We start from the raw sequence: 22,707 nt of genomic DNA, 5'->3' as shown, positions 1-22,707 counted from the left end.
AAATTCATGTACATCTTACTCTTACACTCTTTATTAAACTCCTTTGTTATTATATGAAGGGGACTTATTATTTTTTTCTCATACAATTTCAGATCTTCAAATAGACTTCAAGGCAAAGCAGGGCCATGAGTACTCAAAGGACCACAGAGAGTTTGCCCTCACACTCCATCTACATCAGGGGTGCCCAACCTTTTTTGAACCGAGAGCTACTTTTAAAGTTGCCAGTCTGCCGAGATCTACCAGTCCAAATGGAGAGGCGTAGCCATTACTGACAGCCTACTACAAGATACATACACACTTCTACTTGTATAAAACTGACCTTTGTACGATTAATACCTCATAAAATACTCCAGATCCTTTATCTTACCTCGGCTCTTTCTAATCTACACACATACAAGTATTTAACTGAAGTTACACAACAGTGTTGTTGATACAGAGTTGGAGTTTATTCACACGTCACATACTACAGTGGGTAATGTTTTCAAGAAACATTGAACAATGCTGCCACATATGACACAGGAAAACAAGAAAAGACTCTGAACCCTTTCTTTGCCATTATATAAAAATAGTGTTGCTACAAAAGTATAAATGAGGCTTACTAATAAGACAACTCAGATCTGAAGCTACACAGGAATCTGCTGCCAACGTGCAATAAATAAGACAAAATTAATAGAATCAAACCCTTTTTTGTTGCATTTTAGTAGAGTATAAAAATAAATGCCTTTTTAATAGGATGCAAGCAACAGTTTCTTAACCTGAATTGATAATAGACTATAATCAATTTAAGTTTGCATTCTTATACCATTTTGTACAATAATTATAATGACTAAGTTCAAACAAACTAAAACTCACAGCTGATTAATAACGGTATCCAACTTGAGTTTTTATTATATCAAAAACCTGTTGAAATGCTACTGTTATTGTTGTTGTTTACTGTCCCCAAAAGCGCATCGGCAGCCTCCAGGAATGCTTCTTTCACAACTTTGCCGTCTTTGAAAGACTTCATGTGTTTCGCAAGAACGTGACTGACACGATAAGATGCTATGGTAGCAGCCTTGCTCTTGTTGTTGGGCCTGGTGAAAATGGACTGCTGTGCATTTAGCTGTGCTCTCAGGCCCCTCCCCTTTTGGGAGCGTAGGGCAGAATTAGGAGGGAGTTCCGTCTCGTAGCGTTTGTGCACTGTTTTGAAAATGCCGCTCCTAAATTACCCTTCTTCGATAAAGCCACGCTCGCATTGCAGATGAGACAGATGGACTTTGAATTGGAATGGATAAAAATAATCATCCTCCCACTCGGAGTGAAAATGATATATTTTGGGACTGTCACTCCTGTTGACACGGACAATGTCAGCGAAATACTGCCCACTGCCCACCAGCCACGCCCCGACACATGGGGTCACGCCGGCCAATCACAAAGCTTTGATGCGTTCAAGTGCATTATTCTGGCACAGGAACATTATGTTATAGGACATTAACGATAAAACAGAATATTGTTGTTCTATTTTTAGACACATCTCGCGATCGACTGGGAATCTCCCCGCGATCGACCGGTCGAATGCGATCGACTGGTTGGGCACCCCTGATCTACATGGTCCAAAGGCATACAAATACCTCAGAGAGACTAAAAATCTTCCCCTCCCTCATCCACATGCATTACAAAGGTAGTCTTAATGTTGTTCAATTTCATTTTTGGAAATTACGGTTGCAAATACGTTAAATAGCTACTTCTCAATTTGTTTACAGGTGGCTGTGTTCGGTGGATGGCAAGCCTGGCCTGAACAAGATGATGCTGGATATGCTGGAGAGAAGATGCCAGGAAGACCAGGCTAAATATGGATGTGTTGCACTCATGTTGGATGCCATGGCCATCAGAAAACATGTGCAATATAATCCACATAACCAGTCAATGTCTGGTTTTGTAGACATGGGTGATGGAAACAATGAGACCGATGTTGCTACTGAGGCTCTTGTGTTCATGGTGGTTGGCCTACAAGGACATTGGAAGGCTGCCATTGCATATTACCTGACGAAGTCTTTGTCACCTGAAACACAAAGGGTCCTTCTCAGTCATGCTTTGGAGGAGCTGCATGCACGGGGCATTCGGGTGGTATCTGTCACGATGGATGGGCATGCCTCCAACGTCAGCATGTGCAACCAACTTGGGTGTGAGCTGAAGGGAAACCCACAGGAGCCACTTAAAACCAGTTTCCTGCATCCCTCGACTGGTGACAAAGTATTTGTAATGATGGATGCCTCATGCTGAAGTTGGCACGTAATATGTTGCAGGTAAATGATGATTGTTGTAGACCTATTTGTACAAGTTATGTCTCTGCTGCTAAAAGTTGTATCTAAATATTGTTGTCTGTTCATTTGCACAGTTATGGCTGGACGTGATGATCAACATGTTGCTGTTTGTACTTGTTTGAGCAGTGACTGAATAATTCTCTGCAGGCATACAGTCCAATTGCAACGACCACCGGACAGATCAAGTGGAGGTTCATCAATCATCTCAATGATGTGCAAAAAAAATACCAATCAAATCACAGACAAACATGTCTACTTTGAGAACCACAAGAGGAGGGTGTCCCTGGCTGCACAAACACTGAGTCGCTCCGGGTCAGTTGCTCTCCGCACAATGAGGGATCTTAGGTACTCTCAGTTTAAAGACTGTGAGGCAACGGCAGAATTCATTGAGGTAAACAGTTAGTGATTATAGAACCAAGTACGTGTTTTTTTTTTTTAATAATTGATCAAAATGTGATTTGAGCATCAGGAACAATTTGTTAATAATTCTCTAAGTTCAACATGCAAATATTTTCATGAACTGTGATATTGCATATTCATAAATACAAAAGTGTGTATATAACCTTACACATACCTTCACACATTTTAGAGTGGTAAAGCTCTGTGTGAAATGTGCTGTAGCACAAAGCAGGCCTATGGAGAGAAGGAAGTCAAGCAAATACTAAGTTTGCATGTTGAACATACCGTTTAGAAATAAGTACTCTGTTCTCTTTATATCTTGAATAGATGAGTATTGATTACAACTATCTGATACCTAATGAAACACTGTAATGATAGTGATTTAGATGCCGATATTTCTTTATCGATTATTGACAGGCTGTTGACACAATGAATGGACGCAATCCTCGTGCCAAAGGATTCAAATCTCTCTTGGATGCTTTGAATTGGATAGAGAGGAAAGCATTTTTGTCAAGAGCCAGGGAGTACTTGCTCACTTTGGTGACAAAAGATGGAACACCACTTCACCGATCTAAGAGGTCTATTCAAATAGTGCTTGTTATTCATGCATGAAAAGTTCACGACATGAGTTCAACGATACTCTGTTCCGTTATGCATTGAGTTCATAAGATGCTCTGTTCTCTACATCAGGTTCATATGATGCTACTGTTACAATGTGTTTTCCTTTAGTTTGGTCTGCTAACATGATGCTCTTTTATTTCAATGTTTTTCTGTGTTCAGTTTTGTTTGTTGGAATGATCTTGTTTTCATTGTTTTTGAGGTCCCAGATGCTTCTAAATAGTATGTATTACACAACATCAAGTTTTGCAGGTGTCAGAAGGAGGGTATGTATGTTGAAATGATGTTCTCTTGTTTCAATGTTTTTCAATCTGCAGTTTTGTTTCTATTTGAATGATCTTGTATTCAGTGTTTTTGAGGTCCCAGATGCTTCTAATGGTACGTATTACACAACATCAAGCACATGTAGGTGTCAAAATGGTATGTATTGCATGTGTTCTTGCATGTGTTCTTGTTCTCAAGTTATCCAAGTTCTGCAATTACATTGTTCCTAGTTAGCTAAGTGTCCTACAAGTATACTGTATATGTTTTGCCATGATCAGAGTAATAAAATGTTTTTCTTTTGCAGGTACTTGTCAGTCATCGGATTTGTCATTAACATTGACACGTTGATGCTGATGATTCCTGAACTGCTCCAAGTTCAGCGGTATGTCCTCACCTACAGGTTCAGCCAGGATCACTTGGAGCTCCTATTTAATTCCATCAGAGCGTCAGGTAGGGTTGATGTTCTTTTAATTGCAATAAATTATGAAAATGACTTATGAGTAATGTATGTATTGTGTGCCTGTTTTCCATACAAGGTGGCTGGAATAACAATCCATCTGCTCGCCAGTTCCAGGCCATCTTCCGCCGTCTGATGGTTCGGTGTGGTGTTTCATAGTGAGACAGGCAATGTGGCAGCCCAAGATCACACTGTGTCCCTGTCTGCGGTAGAGATGTCCTCTGCTGAAACTGCTGAAGAGCACCCATCTCCATTCGCCAACATTTCGGCTGTTGTGAGTGACCACAGCTATCTTCCCACTCGGTTTGGTGGTCTGGTGGAAAATGCCCTGCTGGTCTACATCGCAGGATTTGTAGTCCGGCAGATTCTGCGAAAGCTGTCCTGTGATGTGTGCCGTGCAAGCTTGGTCAGAGATGCTGTACCTTCATCATTTGATGAGAGCTACCACCTTCTAGCCCTGAAAAACAACGGTGGCCTAGTGATTCGATCACAAGGCACAGTGAAGGTGCTGAGAGCTGCAGAGAGGGTGATTCGCCAAGCTTCAACAAGGCAAGCTCCAAAGGTGTCGACAGTCACCTACATCGTGCGGGAGGAGATTGGAACGAAGGATGTTTTTCAGCTTGGGGAACACATTGAGGAGATGCAGTTTGGCATCGACAACCATTATTCAAACTTGTTGTCATTGGTTGTGTCTGTGTTTCTGAAAATAAGACTACACCACATTGCCAAACTCACCTCTCTTGACCTGCAGAAAGGGAGCACGAGAAAGAAGCTCTGCAAAACAGTCCTCTTTCAGGGCTTTTAGCTCATTTAAACTTTCATGAGCAACTTTGTGTAAATATGGTTTGGTTTGTGTCATGTTCTTGTGTTTAACTTGAACATTTACATTTTTTATATAGATATAGATGTTGATTTTCATTTTTTACGACATAGATATAGATATTCATTTTTACTGATATATAACTTCTGTCTATGTATAATGTATTGTTTCTTCATTTTTCAACTTATTAAAATAGCTGAGTAGTAGGCCTACACAATCTGCTTCTCTATCATATAGACCAGGGGTGGGGAACCTTTTTCCTCTCGAGAGCTATTTCAATTTTTTCAACATCCTCCGAGGGCCGTACAAATTATTGACCTCTGCTTAAAAATCACAGGACATTAATTTGGCCTTTCTTTCATGCTGTGCAAAGAAAAAGCAACCTCTTAATCCAGATATCTTGCCATGATTCGCGCATGCATGCACGTGCACGGTGTGGCATGACCACCAAACGGAAAGATATGGACACAAAATGTGTGCAAATCATAGACTGTATATATATATGTATATATATATATATATATAGGTGCAAATGTATTTAGTTTCCTATCCATGTGGACATTATTTCAGTGGGGGGGGACCTAACCTCCTCTAGGGCGGTCCGGGTCTCCCGGGAAGATTTTTCTTTAAATATTGAAGTTAAAAGCATCAATCTGGTGCATTTTGAGAGCAAAATGAAGAGATCTATGGAAACATCTCTCAACACCCATATGAAACAGAACTGTAAGCAGATTTACTTTTTCTTTATGGATATTTTACAAATCACTCTCCTTTCAAACTATTCTTGTTTATTAATAACAACTTTTGTTTACTGTCATATAGTATTTTATACCAGTTTACTTTATTCTCTTGTTTTTTGATAACTATAATGATCAAGATGTGCCTTTACCTCACTGGTTGGAGAAAAAGCTTCTTATATTCGTTAGCATAGCTAGCTAACCAGATGCTAATAACAACAAAGTTATTGACTGTATGATCAGAATGACAGATGAACAGGGGCTTTCAACTAAAGACACAGCCACGCAAAAACTGCAGCATGTGTACGGATTTATGGGTACTGCAATTTTTGAAGTCCCGGAGTGGCGTTCTGGTGCTCTCCGTCAGAACTGCACCCCTGTCAGACGAGACATATACCACGTGATGACACGAAAGGCTCGTGTTGTGTTCAAGGACCATGACCGTTGCCAGGAAAAACAGGTACTCGCTTGTTTAATTATTTTGCGGTCAGGATTTCTTTAATTTTTTGCGTGTGTTTATAAATTACCTCGAGGGCCATACCAAATGGTCTCGCGGGCCGTATACGGCCCGGGGGCCGGAGGTTCCCCACCCCTGATATAGACCATTAGTGTTTTTTTATATGTGTGTGTGTATATTGTGTGTCTTTTGCAAAATACCTATCATACATAACATATAGTCTATCAAATACCAGAATATTCTATTGCTGTTAAGCCTACTATGAATATTAAAATACGCCGAATCATGTGTCCGGTATCATGCCTACATATATGACGTTTGCAGAAAAAAGAAAAAAAAATCAGTTTTGTATTCAGCGAGTTATGATTGATTAAATGCGCTGACAGATCATTGCGCCTGCCAGACAGATTACACTGAGTGGAGCGGGTGACCGGTCCAAGATGGCGGCCCCACGGCTCGTCAGCGCCAATAGGCAGTAGCGGTCGATGCGGCGTCTACTCTTTATATGTCTATGCACTGCACCACTTGCATAGACCTCACAGCGGGCGGAACTTGTCATAAAGTCCGCAAAAATAAAGCCCGCCCATTTAGAGGAAAGATATGATTGGTCAATTGTACTGTCATTTGACATTCCTCTCTCGTTGAGTTACTATAGCTGGCCCTCTGTGAATGTAGAGAGGGACCAACAAGCTCTACCGTCTTCACATAACTCGCAGAGACGGCATTTAACCCTTCACATTCCAACAGAAACTGAACAGGCAGATTCGAAGGATTTATTTCTTTGGAAATATTATTTTAAATACAATTAAATCAAGTTATTTTGGTAAAACTAATGAAAAATATAACAACAAAAAAATATAAAAACTAATATTTACATTTTTTTTTTTTTTTTTTTTTATGTTTTCAAATATTATTTTTTAGAATATCTTAGGCCCTCACAGAGGGCCCTGACGGCTCGCCACTGCCTCTGAGCAGTGCTTTCCAATAATATCTTGGTAAAAGAACAGCATTTGCTACAGGGCGGGAAGGATTCATCATGTCGTAGATCCTGGAATTTTATTAAAAACAGATAACATCCTTTCACAATGTCGACAAAAAACAGGATTTTTGTATCAGATGGCCGTGGAAGGATTTTACTCTGCAGCTTGTTCAGTGTCAGTTTGTAAAGCCTATTTTGGAACAGTAGCCACAATACCTTATGACATTTTAATGCCACAGTTTATTATGTCTTTGTTTCAATTGCTTTAAGACTACCATTAGATGTCCTGACCTTCCCCCCAGGAACTGAGCTGTTAATTGAAGCAGTATTCGGAGTGGTCAAACTGTGGTACTTCAACTTCCATGTAAGTCGCATAAATTAGGACACAAAAACATGTTTTCCAAGTGACGTATATTGGGGAAGAGATGTCTGTTAATCTTTTTTTTAGCTAAATCAACTACCCAGTCCAACAATTGAAGAACCCTTATTTAAATCATTAGGTCCTAAATGTGTTTAATGTGCCAAAAGCCGAATCCAGAGTAATTTTCCCTTTCAATTGATTTGAATAAGTGGAGACTGGAGGTGACAGTGGATGTATAAAGAGAACAGGATACAGCGTTGGAGCCGGGACCCTTTTTTTTCGCCCAATGACGTCACGGACTGACACAGAAGTTGTAGTATTCCCACTTTTAGATCCCCCAATATTCCAGGTATTTTTGTACTTGACAGTCAGGTCATTTTGACTTCATGCGCCACTGAGCGACTTCCATAGCAGCCCTGCCTCCAGAGCTGTATCCAGTTCTCATTCAACATCCATGGTCCTTGCCGAGGTCAACTCAATTGAAGTGCAAAAACATAATTGAAGTGCTGTCAAAGCCATTGGCTAGCAAGGTTATTAATCAACGTACACAATTCATGGATGTATTTTCAGTTGTTAGCTGTAAATCTTTATCTCTGACATGTTAAAGCAAAGAGTAACAGTAGCAAGTAGACAAGAGTCATAAAGTCAGCTTTAACTTAGTTACTATTGTCAGTTACATAACTAAAGTTTGCTAACATTAGCTGACATACATTTTATTTTTGTCATACAAGACCAAATAAGTCTGTGGCAGGAACACTCCTTTGCTAACAGAAATTAAGTGAAAGTCTGTTTTGATGGTTGTTACGTGCCGTAGTGTTTGTGTGGTCGTGTGGGTGTTTTTCTCTCTCTCCCTCTGACTCCCCAGGTGCAGCCTTGATTGTCCCCAGGTGCAGCCTCTCCCCAGGTGCTCCCAATCCTCAATCAGGGCCTCCATATAGGACAGGAGGAAGGTTGCTGCTTTCTCTCTCCTTCTCATCTGGCTGCATGTGTGCAGCATGTCTCTGTGTGAGACCCAGCATAGTTGTGTGTTGTTTACTGTAAGTTTGTTTTGTAATTTGGCTGGTGAGCCGCCTTACTTATTAACTAATTAAAACCTCACTTAAACTCCTTCAGCATTCAGTTTCCTCTCCTTTTTCTCTCCTCCGGCTATCTTGTGTGTCGCTACTTCCCTTGGTACCCGTAGCTCTACAAGGGAACGTAACATGGGGGCTCGTCCAATCTTTGAGACAGAGTGAGTGTTTGGTTGTTGGTTAATGTTGATATGGTGTTTGGTGGTGAGCAGTAGTGTATGTAAGTGTAGAATTGGCTGTGAAATGATTTACTGTTGAACATCTCCCTCAGTTTAGAGAGGGGAGTGTCTAGCTGGACTGAATCAGTCCTTCCTTCAGGCACTCGTTTTTTATTTTGCCTTTTTTATTTTCGGGGTAATCCTGGGTGGGGATTTATTCCCTGTTGGGGGCAGGCGATTCAGGGTTTCGGCCGCTGATGTTTGCCTTTTTTAAAGTCGCCTCGAGCCCGGCACGACCCAGAAGATAGTTAGGTAAGTTTGGTAGGCAGGATCTGGGGAAGTTTGTAAATAAATAGATAATAATATTGTAAGTAGCCGTTGCTGAGGATGGTTTTTGTGTTGGAGCAGTTTGTGGCCAGTCCTACTGTGGGTCAGCTAGACGGGTGCAGGAAGGTTGATTTGCGGTTAGTTGCTGACCATTATCATGTTTCTGTCTCCTCGGCTCTGGTAAAAAGTGAACTCAAGGCTACTTTGATAACTGGACTAGTTGAACAGGGGGTTTTGAGGCGGCCTGCTTTAGTGGAATCTCCTGGCATGGTGGTTCAGAGTGCTACGGAACAGGCAAACATTTTCACCACACCTCAGTTTGACTCGTTTTCGGCAGGATCCTCACCTACGGGGTCTAAATTAGATGCCAGGGTAAAAGTGCGTATGGCTCGTCTCCAGTGTGAGAGGGAGGAGCGTGAGCGAGAGTTTCAGCTCAGGAGGGAGCTGGAGATCAGGAAGCAGGAGCAAGAGATGGAGATCAGGAAGCAGGAGCAAGAGATGGAGATCAGGAAGCAGGAGCTGGAGATCAGGAAGCAGGAGCTGGAGGCAGACACTGCTGTCCGGATGCGTCAGCTAGAGCTCCAAGAAGCTGGGATGGGTGATTCTGCAGTTACACCTTCTGGTCCTGCTGCCTCCTTTGATGTGAGCAGGCATATTTCTTTGGTCCCTGTGTTTCGTGAATCAGAGGTCGATGTCTATTTTGGTGCATTTGAGCGCATTGCTGCTGCCCTGCACTGGCCAGAAGATGTGTGGGCTATTCTTTTACAGTGTAAGCTAGTCGGCAAGGCTCAAGAGGCTTGCTCTTCTCTTTCTGTCGAGGATAGTTTGGTGTATGACAAGGTGAAAGGTGCTATTCTCAGGGCATATGAGCTTGTGCCTGAGGCCTACAGGCAGCGTTTTCGCGGCCTGAAGGAAACTTCTGGCCAAACGTACGTGGACTTCGCGAGGGAGAAGAAAGCCCTCTTTGACAGGTGGTGTAAAGCTGATGACATTCCTTCAGTGTGCGAGCTAATGATGTTAGAGGAGTTTAAACACTGTGTACCGGAGCGTACGGTAGTCTACCTGAATGAGCAGAAAGTGACTACCCTTCAGCAGGCTGCCATTATGGCAGACGAGTTTGCGCTGATACACAAGAGCGTTTTTTTTCAGCGTGATCCTCCTCAGCGGGACACTTATCGTAGAGCTCCTGACAATTACGTTCCCTGTGCCAGTGTTCCATTGTTAGGTCCCAGGATAAACAGAGCTTGTCATTTTTGTCTGGACCCAGGTCATATGATAGCAGACTGTGCAGCTTGGAAGAGAAAGCAGACAGTGGATGGCAAGCGCCCAGAAGGGGTGGGTTTGGTTACAACAGTGTGTCCTAGTGGACGGGCCACTGTTAACAAAGGGCCTGATGAGTGCTTGAAACCGTTCATCTCTACTGCCTTTGTCTCTGTCAGGAAAGGTGGAGGACCAGCGGCAGGTCACGGTGTTGCGAGACAGTGGTGGCTCACAGTCATTCATCCTTGCCGGTGCCCTGCCCCTGAGTGCTGAGTCTGCCTGTGATGCGAATATGGTGGTGAGAGGTATTGAAATGGGTTCTGTGCCCGCACATCTTCACAATGTCCATGTCCAGTCTGAACTGGCTACTGGTTTCTTTCCAGTTGCTGTGCTCCCCAAATTTCCTGTCGACGGTGTGGATGTCATAATGGGTAACGATATAGCCGGGGGTAAAGTTTATCCTCAGGGCAGTTATCCTCACTGTAGGGCTCGTGAGACGTGTCACACGGGCTCAGTCTGTTTCTCTCCCAGGTCCCGACACTAAGAGATTGTGTTTCTTTTGTCGTGACCCTGGTCATTTGGCGGCGGAGTGTGATGCTTGGAAGCAGCAGGTGGCAGCTTCCAAGCATCCAATGGTATGCTGGTGAACTGGGTGGTGGGTGTTGTTGGTAACTGTGACCAAACACTTGTTTGGTTTTATGGGGGGAAGTGTTACGTGCCGTAGTGTTTGTGTGGTCATTTTTCTCTCTCTCCCTCTGACTCCCCAGGTGCAGCCTTGATTGTCCCCAGGTGCAGCCTCTCCCCAGGTGCTCCCAATCCTCAATCAGGGCCTCCATATAGGACAGGAGGAAGGTTGCTGCTTTCTCTCTCCTTCTCATCTGGCTGCATGTGTGCAGCATGTCTCTGTGTGAGACCCAGCATAGTTGTGTGTTGTTTACTGTAAGTTTGTTTTGTAATTTGGCTGGTGAGCCGCCTTACTTATTAACTAATTAAAACCTCACTTAAACTCCTTCAGCATTCAGTTTCCTCTCCTTTTTCTCTCGTCCGGCTATCTTGTGTGTCGCTACTTCCCTTGGTACCCCTAGCTCTACAAGGGAACGTAACAATGGTTATTAATTCAACTTTTACATTGTAAGAGGAAAATTATGTTTCAAAAATACATAGTCTGTGTCTCAGTTGAATGAAACTATATGGGTTTGATAGAAAGTATCTTTGATGGATGGGTTAAGGCTCTTTTATATGCTGATTAAAGTGACAAAATAAAAGAGAATACAAGACTTACAATTTTTTTAGACATGCAAAGATGCTATCAACACTGCTATCTACTCTGTCAATTAAATACACAAGGTGTGTCAGTGTCTGTCAACCATGAGCTGTAGATAACTGTGCCTCTAAATGTATGTGGTGGAAGTCTGACCACAGAAATAAAGCCAAGGTGAACAGCAATCTAAGATGTGTGTGTGGGAGAGGACTCCTTAAAAGCGGATGAGGCATAAACAAGCATGATCACACTCCACTGAGAAAGTCAATATGGCTTCCCTGTGTTCCAAAGATGAGGTGACGGGCCGGTCATGCCCCCGACGCTAACCCGTCTTCTTCAACCATGGGCGAGAGAGAAGGTTCAAGTGTTGTGTCATGGTGTGTTCATCTGACTGACAGCAGTGTTATTTGGAGGTCAAGTCCTACACAGCCCACAACCACTTAAGACACAGGAGGTACATGTGCTGTGAAAACTGCTCCGAGTTGAAGGTTTGGATTCAGGTTTATCTCCCTGTAGCTAACAGAGCATGGATGTCTCTTTTTATAGTAAGCATTTACTTGCCTATCAACCACCTATCAGTGGGAATGAAAAGCATCTAGAATAAACTAATGCATCTTGATCTTTAATAAAAGGATTAGCAGAAAATGTCAGAGCTTATGGTCTGACATTAACTAATTTTCTCACACTAAAAACAGAAACATGGATACTGTAAAATATATCAAATTAAATCGGTATGAATTTGAAGCATCTTGATAAACTTTTAATTAATCTCACAAAATGAATCGCCGACCTATGACAAGCGGGCCAATGGGGTAACCAGCAGTAATTAAAGTTTAAAAGTCTCACAAAAGCTACAACTACTGTCACAAACTGGATGAATGTGAAGTATTTTGTTAAAGGAGGATGAAAGCGTAATTAAGGAGCACTATTAGAGTGACTTTGATGGTTATTGGACTCAGGATTCATTCATTTGGATTCCCGTTGTATGAAGAAATTAAAGGACGGCGCGGAAGTGGAAACAATTCACAAAGGGATTAAACTGTTTAAAACACATGCTCAAAGTAAGCCGGATTTTGCCGATGTGTTTATGTGGATTCAAGTCGTAAATAATCTACAAAATGGAGGAGACCGATCTGATCGGAGCAACTGTGACAAATAATCCAACTGAAACCAGCATGGACAATGACTATGTTTTAAAAATGCGCTTATCCAGAAAAGCCTGGTTTGGACACTTTACGGGCAGAAGAAACATTTCTATTAAAGAAAGAATTATACATTTCTTTCTTTTTATGCTTTTAATAGCTACTAACTTGAATTTTTAGTTTTTAATACTCTTATCAACATATGAGTGGACAAATATGCTTTATGCAAATGTTTGTTTATTATCATTTGAACAATGACAAATATTCTCGTGAATATTAAACACTTACAAATATTCGCCTTAACTCAAGTGTGTGTGTGTGTGTGTGTGTGTGTGTGTGTGTGTGTGTGTGTGTGTGTGTGTGTATGTGTGGCCTAGCATTACTATACTTGTGGGGACCTAAATCTGTTTACACAGTCTCACGTGTGGGGACTCACCTCCCTTATGGGGTAAATTGGAGGTAACCATGAGGGGAATCATTAATTTTAGGGTGAAGACTTGGTTAGGTTTAGGATTAGGGTACTGTAAGGGTTAGGTTAAGGGTAAGGGTAAGGGTTAGGGTAAGGGTTAGGGTTAGGCATGTGTTGGTTATGGTTAAGGTTAGGATAAGTCTCCAGGAAATGCATGTAAGTCAATGTAATGTCCCCTGAAGTGATGTATACATGGTGTGTGTGTGTGTGTGTGTGTGTGTGTGTGTGTGTGTGTGTGTGTGTGTGGGTGTGTGTGTGTGTGTGTGTGTGTGTGTGTGTGTGTGTGTGTGTGTGTGTGTGTGTGTGGAGAGAGACATATTGTGAATATTGTATCCAATGTGTACCAAGGTTAATTTCTCCAGGTTATCTGTGGGCAGCAGCTCACAGAGCCGATTGCACTGAAGGTGGGAATAAAAGCTGGCTGTCCCTGGAGTGCCGTGAACTTCACCCTACTGTAGCACTCAACCAATGGATGAAGTGGATTTACCAGTGCGCTCCTTTGCATGTCAAATCCCCAAATCCTGTTCAGGGATACGCTGACGACGTGCAGGTGTCATCACGACAAGAGGATGTCATCATTAACATGCTGGCACGCACTGATGAGTTCCTCCAATGGTCAGGGCTGGAGGTGAAGCAAGCTAAGTGTGCCGTACTCCATGAGTGCCGCAGTGGAGGCAACCGCTGGTATAAGGCCAAGAATGACAAGCCCCCCTCCTTTCTTGTAATGGGCCAACCTATTAAGGTGTATTCCCATAATGAGGCCTACCCATACCTTGGCCACAGCTTTAACATCGCTGGCAAGTGGGGGGAGCAGGTCGAGGAGCTCAGAGTTTCTCTATCATCTCCACCTGATTGACTTGTCCCCTCTCCCCGTCCTCATGAAGTTCCAGGCTGTGAGAGAGGTGGCTTTGGCTACAATTCAAAATCTCTTTGCCAATGTACACATCCCTCTCAAGGCACTGAGAGAAATTACAAACAAAACTGTCCAGCTGGTCAGAAAGTGGGTGGGCCTCAACACACACTCCACACGGGGCATCATCTTTCTCCCATGTGGAGAGGGAGGGCTGGGAGTCCCCAATGTCGAGTGGACCTACATAGCTACCAGGCTAGCCCACCTGATCCACATGCTTAACAATGATGATGTCACCGTAAGAGAAATGGCCAGGGCCTCTCTCCTGCTGGATCTACAAAGAGGGAAGATCCCCCTGGCCAGCGCAGACCAGAACAACTTCCTCGGCTTCAGGAGGAAAGACTCTGGGAAACTGGACTCTCAGGCCAAGGGCTTTGGGTCTGGTCTGACTGGCCAGATCTCAATGACCTCTGCAATCGGACTGGAGTCCAGCTGAAATGGACAAGACTCAACACACAGACAGGAGTCCCCGTCTCTGATGAACTGATCACAGACCCCAGTGTGATTGTGAAGGCCAACATCACAACACCTCAGGAAGCGACTGTGGAACTGCACAGAGACTCTGCAAGGAGGGTTCTGCTCAGCACGAAGCAGTCTGAGATCAGGCAGCACTGGTGTGGACTCAGACTACAGGGAAAGCTAGCCTGTTTGGGGTTTGCTGACCACTCAGTCTCACACTCAGTGTTTAAGAACGCCGCTGTCGGTGAGGATGTTCTGACATTTACCATCAAAGCAAGACTGGAGGTATTACCCACTAAGTACAATCTGTCCACCTGGTACCCTCACATTCACACTCCATTCTGTTTAAACCATCAGGATTCACAACAACACCTAGAATCCATTGCACACATAACAAATGGATGTAATGCATACAAACGCCTGTACATAGCCCGCCATGACCGTATTGTGGACATTGTGTCTGATGCGGTACGAAACATCTTACCATCTAGCGCAGCAATGTACAAGCACACTAGAGTGTTACCAGAATGGTTTGGTTTTACCGATGATGTCTTTGCTAACATCCCAAATACACCTTATGTTGTTTTTGTTGACACCAACCACAGGGAGGTGCTAATATTATAAGTAGGCTGTGCCTTTGACCTGTACATGGACCAGGCTTTCCAGGACAAGTATATCAAATACCAACCACTGCTCGATGTGATAACCAGCTTTGGGTACAAGTGTAGATATAGCATACTCATATTCGGAAGTCTTGGCCATGTATATAAATGCACCATGATTGGTCTGAGAATTGCTGGAATGTCAAAGAGAAAAGCCAAACAAATTGCCAAATATTGCTCTGTTTCAGCTATTATTGGCAGCTTAGCCGTGTGGAGAAGGAGATGCTATGTGTTCCCTTAAAGCTAAAGCTTAGCCGTGTGGAGAAGGAGATGCTATGTGTTCCCTTAAAGCTGGAGCTTAGCCGTGTGGAGAAGGAGATGCTATGTGTTCCCTTAAAGCTGGAGCTTAGCCGTGTGGAGATGGAGATGCTATGTGTTCCCTTAAAGCTGCAGCTTAGCCGTGTGGAGAAGGAGATGCTATGTGTTTCCTTAAGTGTTCTGTGCTGCCTAGCCGTGTGGAGAAGGAGATGCTATGTGTTCACCTAAGTGTTCTGTGCTGCTTAGCCCTGATATATTTGATTCCCTGTCTTATGTAATATAATTTGTGGAACCAAATAAAGTATTCAAATGTAAAGCAATATTGATAAATGATTTAATATCTGTCACGATCTGTCTGTGTTGTGTTTTGTCTTGTCTTTTTCTGTCTTTGGTTTCCTGTTTTATTTTGAAAAGTGTTCACCTCCTGTTTTGCCTGTTGGTTTCTGTCTGTTTTCCCTCCCTGATTACCCGATTGTGTTCACCTGGTGCCCCTGTGTTTTCTCCTCCCTCCTCACCTGTCTCTTGTTTGTTTGATTAGTCATGTGTGCATTTAGGTTCTGTGTTTTCTGTTAGTCTTTGTTAGTTCCTTGTTGTTGTTGGACTGTGTTCACTGGGAAGAGTTCTGTCTTTAAACCTTGAAATAAAGGTATTTTCTGTTAATCTGCATTTGGGTCCTGCTTGCCTCTCTCAACCTTGACAATATCCGATTATAATATTGATATATGCTGTCTCACTGAAACTTGGTTGAGACATGAAGAATATGTCAGCATAAATGAAGCCACTCCACCCAGCCATATCAATACTCATATTGCTCGAGACACGGGCCGAGGATGTGGAGTTGCAGTAATCTTTGACTCAAATGTACTTATCAATACAAACCAAAATTAAATGATACCTCCTTTGAAAGCCTTGTTTTTAGTCTTACGCATCCGACCTGGAAAACTTTGCAACCAATCTTATTTGTTACAGTGTACCGTGCACCAGGTCCTTATTCAGAATTGTTATCAACTTTGGTACTTAAAACAGATAATTAGAAGTAATTATCGTAGGTGACTTTAATATTCATGTTGACGACGATAAAAATAGCCTTACTGTTGCATTTAACTCTATATTAGATTCTGTTGGTTTCTGTCTGAGTGTAAATAAACCAACCCACTGCTATAATCACACTCTCGACCTTGTTCTGACTTATGGTATTGAAATTGAGCAACTATTAGTCGAACCGCATAATCCTGCTTTATCCGATTTCTTAGTAACTTTTGAAGTACTGTTACTAGACTACAAAGCATTAGTCAAAAGCTCCTGCAGCAGAAACCTATCTGTTAGTGCTATAGCCAAATGTAAGGAAGAGATTCCATCAATACTTAACTCGATAGCATGTCTGCATGTAGGGGAGGAAACTTATACAAAATGTACACCACCCCAAATTGATCATGTTGTTGATAGTGCTACAGATGCGCTGCGAATAAAATTGGACTCTGTTGCTCCTATAAAGAAGAAGAAAATAAAACAACAGACTAGCTCCATGGCATAATGCCGAAACCCGCAAAATAAAGCAAAAGTCGAGACAACTTGAAAGGATATGGCGTTCCACTAAACTTGTAAAATCTCGTTTAATTTGGCATATTACTCTCAATGAATATAAGAAAGCACTGCGTAAAGCGAGAGCAGCCTACTACTCTTCATTAATAGATGAGAATAAGAATAATGCAAGATTTCTTTTCAGCACTGTTGCCAGGCTGACAGAGAGCCACAGCTCGATTGAGCCTTCTATTCCTATAGCACTCAGTAGTAATGATTTTATGTGCTTTTTTAACGATAAAATTGTTACTCTTAGAAATAAAATGAACGACCTCTTGCCTTTGACCAGTATAGTGTTATCAACAGCTCCCGGAAATGTAAGCTCTAATATTACACTAGATAGTAAACTAGAATGCTTTTCAGCCATTAACCTTGAACAATTAAATTAAATGATTCTCTCTTCTAAACCATCAACGTGCATGTTAGACCCGATTCCAACTAAGTTGTTAAAGAAAGTGTTTCCATTAATTAGCACTTCTTTATTAAATATTATGAATATGTCTTTATTATCAGGCTATGTTCCACAATCATTTAAAGTTGCAGTAATAAAACCTCTTCTTAAAAAGCACAACCTCGATCCAGAGGTTTTAGCCAATTATAAACCTATTTCTAATCTTCCGTTCCTCTCAAAAATTCTTGAGAAAGCGCTCGCAAAACAGTTGTGTGATTACTTAAAAAACAATGATTTATTTGAAGATTTTCAGTCTGGCTTTAGAACACATCATAGCACAGAGACAGCTCTGGCTTCTGGAGTCCAAGGGTATTTTCTCGATTTTTAGATGTTTTCTTAAATCACCTTTTAAATGTATTTCTTCTAACATGGCACCCTATGTGTTGCATATCAAAATGTTCAGGACAATCTCTGGTATTGCTATATATACTCACCTTAGAGCACTGTTTGATGAGATAAGTAGCTCAAAAGCTTAAAATTTGACATCCGATTTTCTGAAAATCTTCAAAACGTTTGTGAAAACGCAAATTTACTCATGTGATCGAATTGTTTTGGTGTTTTAGATTTGGTTACCAAAGTCTTAGGATCACAAAAGCAGTGAAATATTTGAATTACACTGTATATAAATGTGTTATTCATGTCTAAAATTAAAAAAATTAAATTCGAATTTTGCGTAAAATAGGTGTTTATCACTCTACTTTCACCACAGCAGGGACTGAGATACATTAGGACTGAATACTGACTTCATATTACATACCAAGGTTCATGTGATGTGTACAAATACAAATTGAGCATTCAACCTTTTTTTTCAACCAACAATTTATTATAAATATGTTTTTTTCAACCAACTATTTATATAAATATAAGAAACTGGAAAATCTAACTATTTACAATATTGAACATCAGAACTTTCAACCAACTATTCATTATAAATGTCAAGACAGTGTCAAGGTCTTTGTCTGTCTTCCAAGACAGTGGGTCTGGCTGCTGTGAAGATGGGGGTGATGGTGCATTGGCTGCTGTATAGGTGGGGGGTACAAGTGCTATACGAGACCTCCACGAGACCTCCTTGCTGGCTGGGTTGAAGGTGATGGCTGTGGTGGAGCCTTTGTGCGGAGGTGTATCTTGACCTGGTGGCAGCCGCAGATGGAGGTGGAGGCAGCTGTAGTGATGCTGGTCTGCTGGTCCTTGGTGGTGATGGCTCTGGTGAAGGCCCTTGAGCCACAGTAGATCTTGACCTGGGGGCCGGCACAGATGGATGTTCTGGCTGCTGGATAAACGCCGCCTGTGGGCCACTAGGCCCAGGCAGCTGTGAAACCTCTCTGTAAAACAAATTAAAATGTAGGACAATAATTACAACTAATTTCATTGAAATAAAGTTCAAGTAAAATGTTGCTCAAGCACAAATAACAATGCACACATAAAAAGAAACTTTGGGAGGTTGCAGAAGGAGTCTCTCTCGATCTCTCTCTCTCTCTCACACACACACACACACACATACACACACACACACACACACAGGTATTTCCAGTTACTTTACATTCAGTATAAAATCACAGACACACATATACATAGGCTACATCTGATTACAAAGTCTCATCTGTACAGGATGGTAAAATAATAACAGGCACACATAAATCTATGACAAAGTCTCATCTGTACAGAACAGTATGATAAAATAATCGATGGCAAAAACATGTCACTGTAAATGTCTCCGTTGTGGGACGAATAAATGATTAATTTAATCATCTACACATGTAATCTCACTTTTACACACCAAAATAACGTTAACACAGAGTAAACGTTTGCTAATGGAGAGTCTATTTTGTCCAATAAAAAGTTCATGACTATCGATAAAAAATATATATCAATAAACCTATTGTTCATTTTCACGGTATTCCCCACACATTGCCAGTTCACTATTACTGTAATATTTACACTTACTCATGTCCAAATGGATCCTTGTTGTTGTCTTTGTATTCTTCTTCTTCAGAAGAGTCGAAGACTTCAGGTTCTGAGGCTCTATCTTCACTGCTGCTAGCGAAAAGAATCTCTAGCGAAGTCGGCAACTGTAAAGTTTTTTTTAGCCATTTTCTCTGTCTCTCTCTCTCCCCTCACAGACGTAAACTGATGGGAGACACGTGGTTTATGTTTTGTTTACTTGGTGGGTAGGTCCTTAGTGATTTATCGATGTCCATTGGTCATTTCAGACCATGATGGCTGCCGGCCGAGATTTCCTTGACGGACACACGAATCCACCAATCCCACACAGTGTAAAGTCAAGCTGCTTTGAGCGGCCATATTGGCTGCTGTGCCCTGGTTACAGTCTCACAGGAGATACCGCTGGAAAGCTACTCTTCCAGCGATTCTGCGGATATCCGAATCATATTTCTACTCCTTATAATCGAAAATATATGATTAATTACGTAAAATTATGCGCACCTGGACTCCAGAGGGTTAAAGTCACAAATGACCTTCTAATAGCCTCTGACAAGGGACTTGTCTCTATTCTTGTTTTGCTCGATCTCAGTGCTGCATTTGATACTATCGACCACGATATCCTATTGCAAAGACTCGAGCACTTAGTTGGCATTAAGGGACCTGGTTTAGGTCCTATCTATCTGAACGCTCTCAGTTTGTGTGTGTCAACGATGAATCTTTTATGCAAACCAAAGTTAGACATGGAGTGCCACAGAGCTCAGTGTTTGGACCTATTTTTTTCACACTATATATGCTTCCGCTAGGCAATATTATAAGAAATCATTCTGTAAATGTCCACTGTTATGCGGATGATACTCAACTATATTTATCCATCAAGCCTGATGAAACCAATCACCTAAATACAATTCAAGACTTCCTCAAGGACTTAAAAACGTGGATGACCTTAAACTTTTTTATGTTAAACACGGCTAAAACTGAAGTTATTGTACTCGGCCCAAGGAATCTACGAAACAAACTATCTAAAGATATACTAGTTATGGATGGCATTAATTTGGCCTCCAGTGAGACTGTAAGGAATCTTGGTGTTATATTTGATCAGGATTTATCCTTTAACGCCCACATAAAATCAATTTGAAGGACCACCTACTTCCATCTACGCAACATTGCCAAAATTAGGCATATCTTGCCTCAAAACGATGCAGAGAAACTAGTCCATGCATGTGTTACTTCAAGGCTGAATTATTGTTACTCCTTATTATCAGGGTGTACCAAGAAGTCAGTTAAATCACTTCAGCTGATTCAAAATGCTGTAGCACGTGTACTAACTAGAGTTAGGAAAAGGAACCACATTACTCCTGTTCTGGCTGCCTTAAACTGGCTCCCTATAGAACACAGGATAGAATTTAAAATGTGTCTTCTCGCCTACAAAGCCCTTAATGGGCAGGCGCCATCTTACCTTAAATAACTCATTATACCCTACTGTCCTACTAGGGCATTGCGTTCCAAGAATGCAGGGTTGTTGGTTGTTCCTAGAGTTTTTAAGATTACGCTTAAGACCTTCCTTTTTGATAAAGCTTATAGTGATAAAATAAAATAATCTAATAAGAGTGCATTGACGTAGATATGCTGTGCCTCTTCACCTATACATTTTAGTTCTTACTCTTTCACTTAAATCCTAAAAACTTAGATCTTATATTTAAAACTTTATCCAAAACCTTTCCCCTCTCTGACCTCTCGAGGTTCTAATAGAGGGTAACAGGTTGCAGAGAAGGCCTAGCCCGGCCGGGGAGTGTGGAACGTAGCCACAGACCTACTCCTTACCTCTAACCAATTCAGGTTCCAGTGGGGACCTCTCTCCCTGCGTCTGCCTCTCCACCTCTGTTTCCTACTTCTTACTTGCTACCCTTTTCCCTCAACCAATCCTAAGGGAGTGCATGTATGTAGACACGTTAGTTTAGCTGCTATAGGCTTGGACTGTTGGGGGGGGTACCATACTCCGTCTTTCTGTCTGTTTGTACCTGTGTACTCTCATGTTCCGATTAACCCAGCTTCCCCCAAATCTCTTTTTTGTGTCCATATATACGCCGGGATCCTGAGTCGAGGCTAATCCTGTTGCTGTGGTCGTGTGTCCTGGATCCTCTATCCTGAGTACTGGATCTGAGTCCTGGACTTCGAGTCGTGGCTGAACCTGTCTCTGCGGTCCTACCTGACTCTCACCATACTACTTCCCTGATGGCTCCCACAAGATTTCTGACATCCTTGTGGATTCATATTCTTATTATACACACATGCATTTCCAAACATTTGGTCTACCTATGTTGTAAATGTATTATCTTTTCGATTTACACACGGCATCTATTGCACGTCTGTCCGTCCTGGGAGAGGGATCCCTCCTCTGTTGCTCTCCCTGAGGTTTCTCCCATTTTCCCCTTTAAACTGTGGGTTTTCTCTGGAAGTACTATGTGAGGGTCAAAGGACAAAGGGTGTCGTATTGTCATACTGATATTCTGTACAAACTGTGAAGACCACTGAGACAAATGTAACATTTGTGATATTGGGCTATATAAATAAACATTGAGTGTGTGTGTGTGTGTGTGTGTGTGTGTGTGTGTGTGTGTGGTGTGTGTGTGTGTGTGTGTGTGTGTGTGTGTGTGTGTGTGTGTGTGTGTGTTCGAACGGGAGCTGCCTGGACGCTGCAATCATGTTGTGTGCACTATCCGTGCTGAGTGTGCTGACTTCTCGTACAATGTCCCACTGTCTGGCTTCCTGCATAAAGTCAAGTGCTCGGCGCAGTTGTCGGCGAAATGTCGCTCCTCTGTTTTCATTGAAACAGCTCCTTATATCCGTTAGCGCAGCTAGCTAGCACCAGATGCTAACAACAACAATACACGTAAGGTGTGCACGTTCTCTCTCTCTCGCTCTCTCGCTCTTGCCACACATACACACACCCTCCCGGTCCTCCCGATGGCCAGTTAGGGCCTGCCGGTGAGCGGGGAAGTGTGGTCTGCCGCAAGCGGGCGGCAGGAGCGGGGCTGTCAGCATCAGCTTGTAGATGGTATTTTAAACTTGATGCCCTCTGAAACTATGCCAGGGCGGCAGAGGACAAAAAATACACATGAGTTAATCGCATTAAAATAATTAGTGGCGTTCATTTTTTGCGTTAACGAGTTATTAAGTTAACAAACTAGTTAGTTAATCTGATCATTAAATGTAAGTGTTGTCAGCAGGGGCGTTTCCTGGACCTGGAAACATCCGGGGCTTAGCCCACAGTGGCGGCGCCAGAGATTTTCTTTTGGGGGTGCTGTGGGGTAGCTTGACGATTCATAGAGGGTGCTCGAACATGTAGGGTTTCTCATTAATGTA

General features: G+C 42.2%; 1 protein-coding gene and 1 long non-coding RNA gene across 4 annotated transcripts in view; one reads left to right on the top strand and one right to left on the bottom strand.

Moving 5' to 3' along the window:
• The window catches only part of kirrel3a (kirre like nephrin family adhesion molecule 3a), a 362,627-nt gene that overhangs the window by 334,065 nt on the left and 5,855 nt on the right, over window positions 1-22,707 (bottom strand). The gene's annotated exons all lie outside the window — the stretch shown is intronic.
• Window positions 2,338-5,062, top strand: LOC117553055. Its single transcript, XR_004570069.1, has 3 exons — window positions 2,338-2,694; window positions 3,120-4,034; window positions 4,121-5,062. It is a non-coding gene; the product is annotated as an uncharacterized LOC117553055 (long non-coding RNA).

This window comes from Gymnodraco acuticeps, unplaced genomic scaffold (genome assembly GCF_902827175.1).
Source record: "Gymnodraco acuticeps unplaced genomic scaffold, fGymAcu1.1, whole genome shotgun sequence".
Lineage (NCBI taxonomy): Eukaryota > Metazoa > Chordata > Actinopteri > Perciformes > Bathydraconidae > Gymnodraco > Gymnodraco acuticeps.
This window is presented reverse-complemented; position numbering and strand designations above follow the sequence as displayed.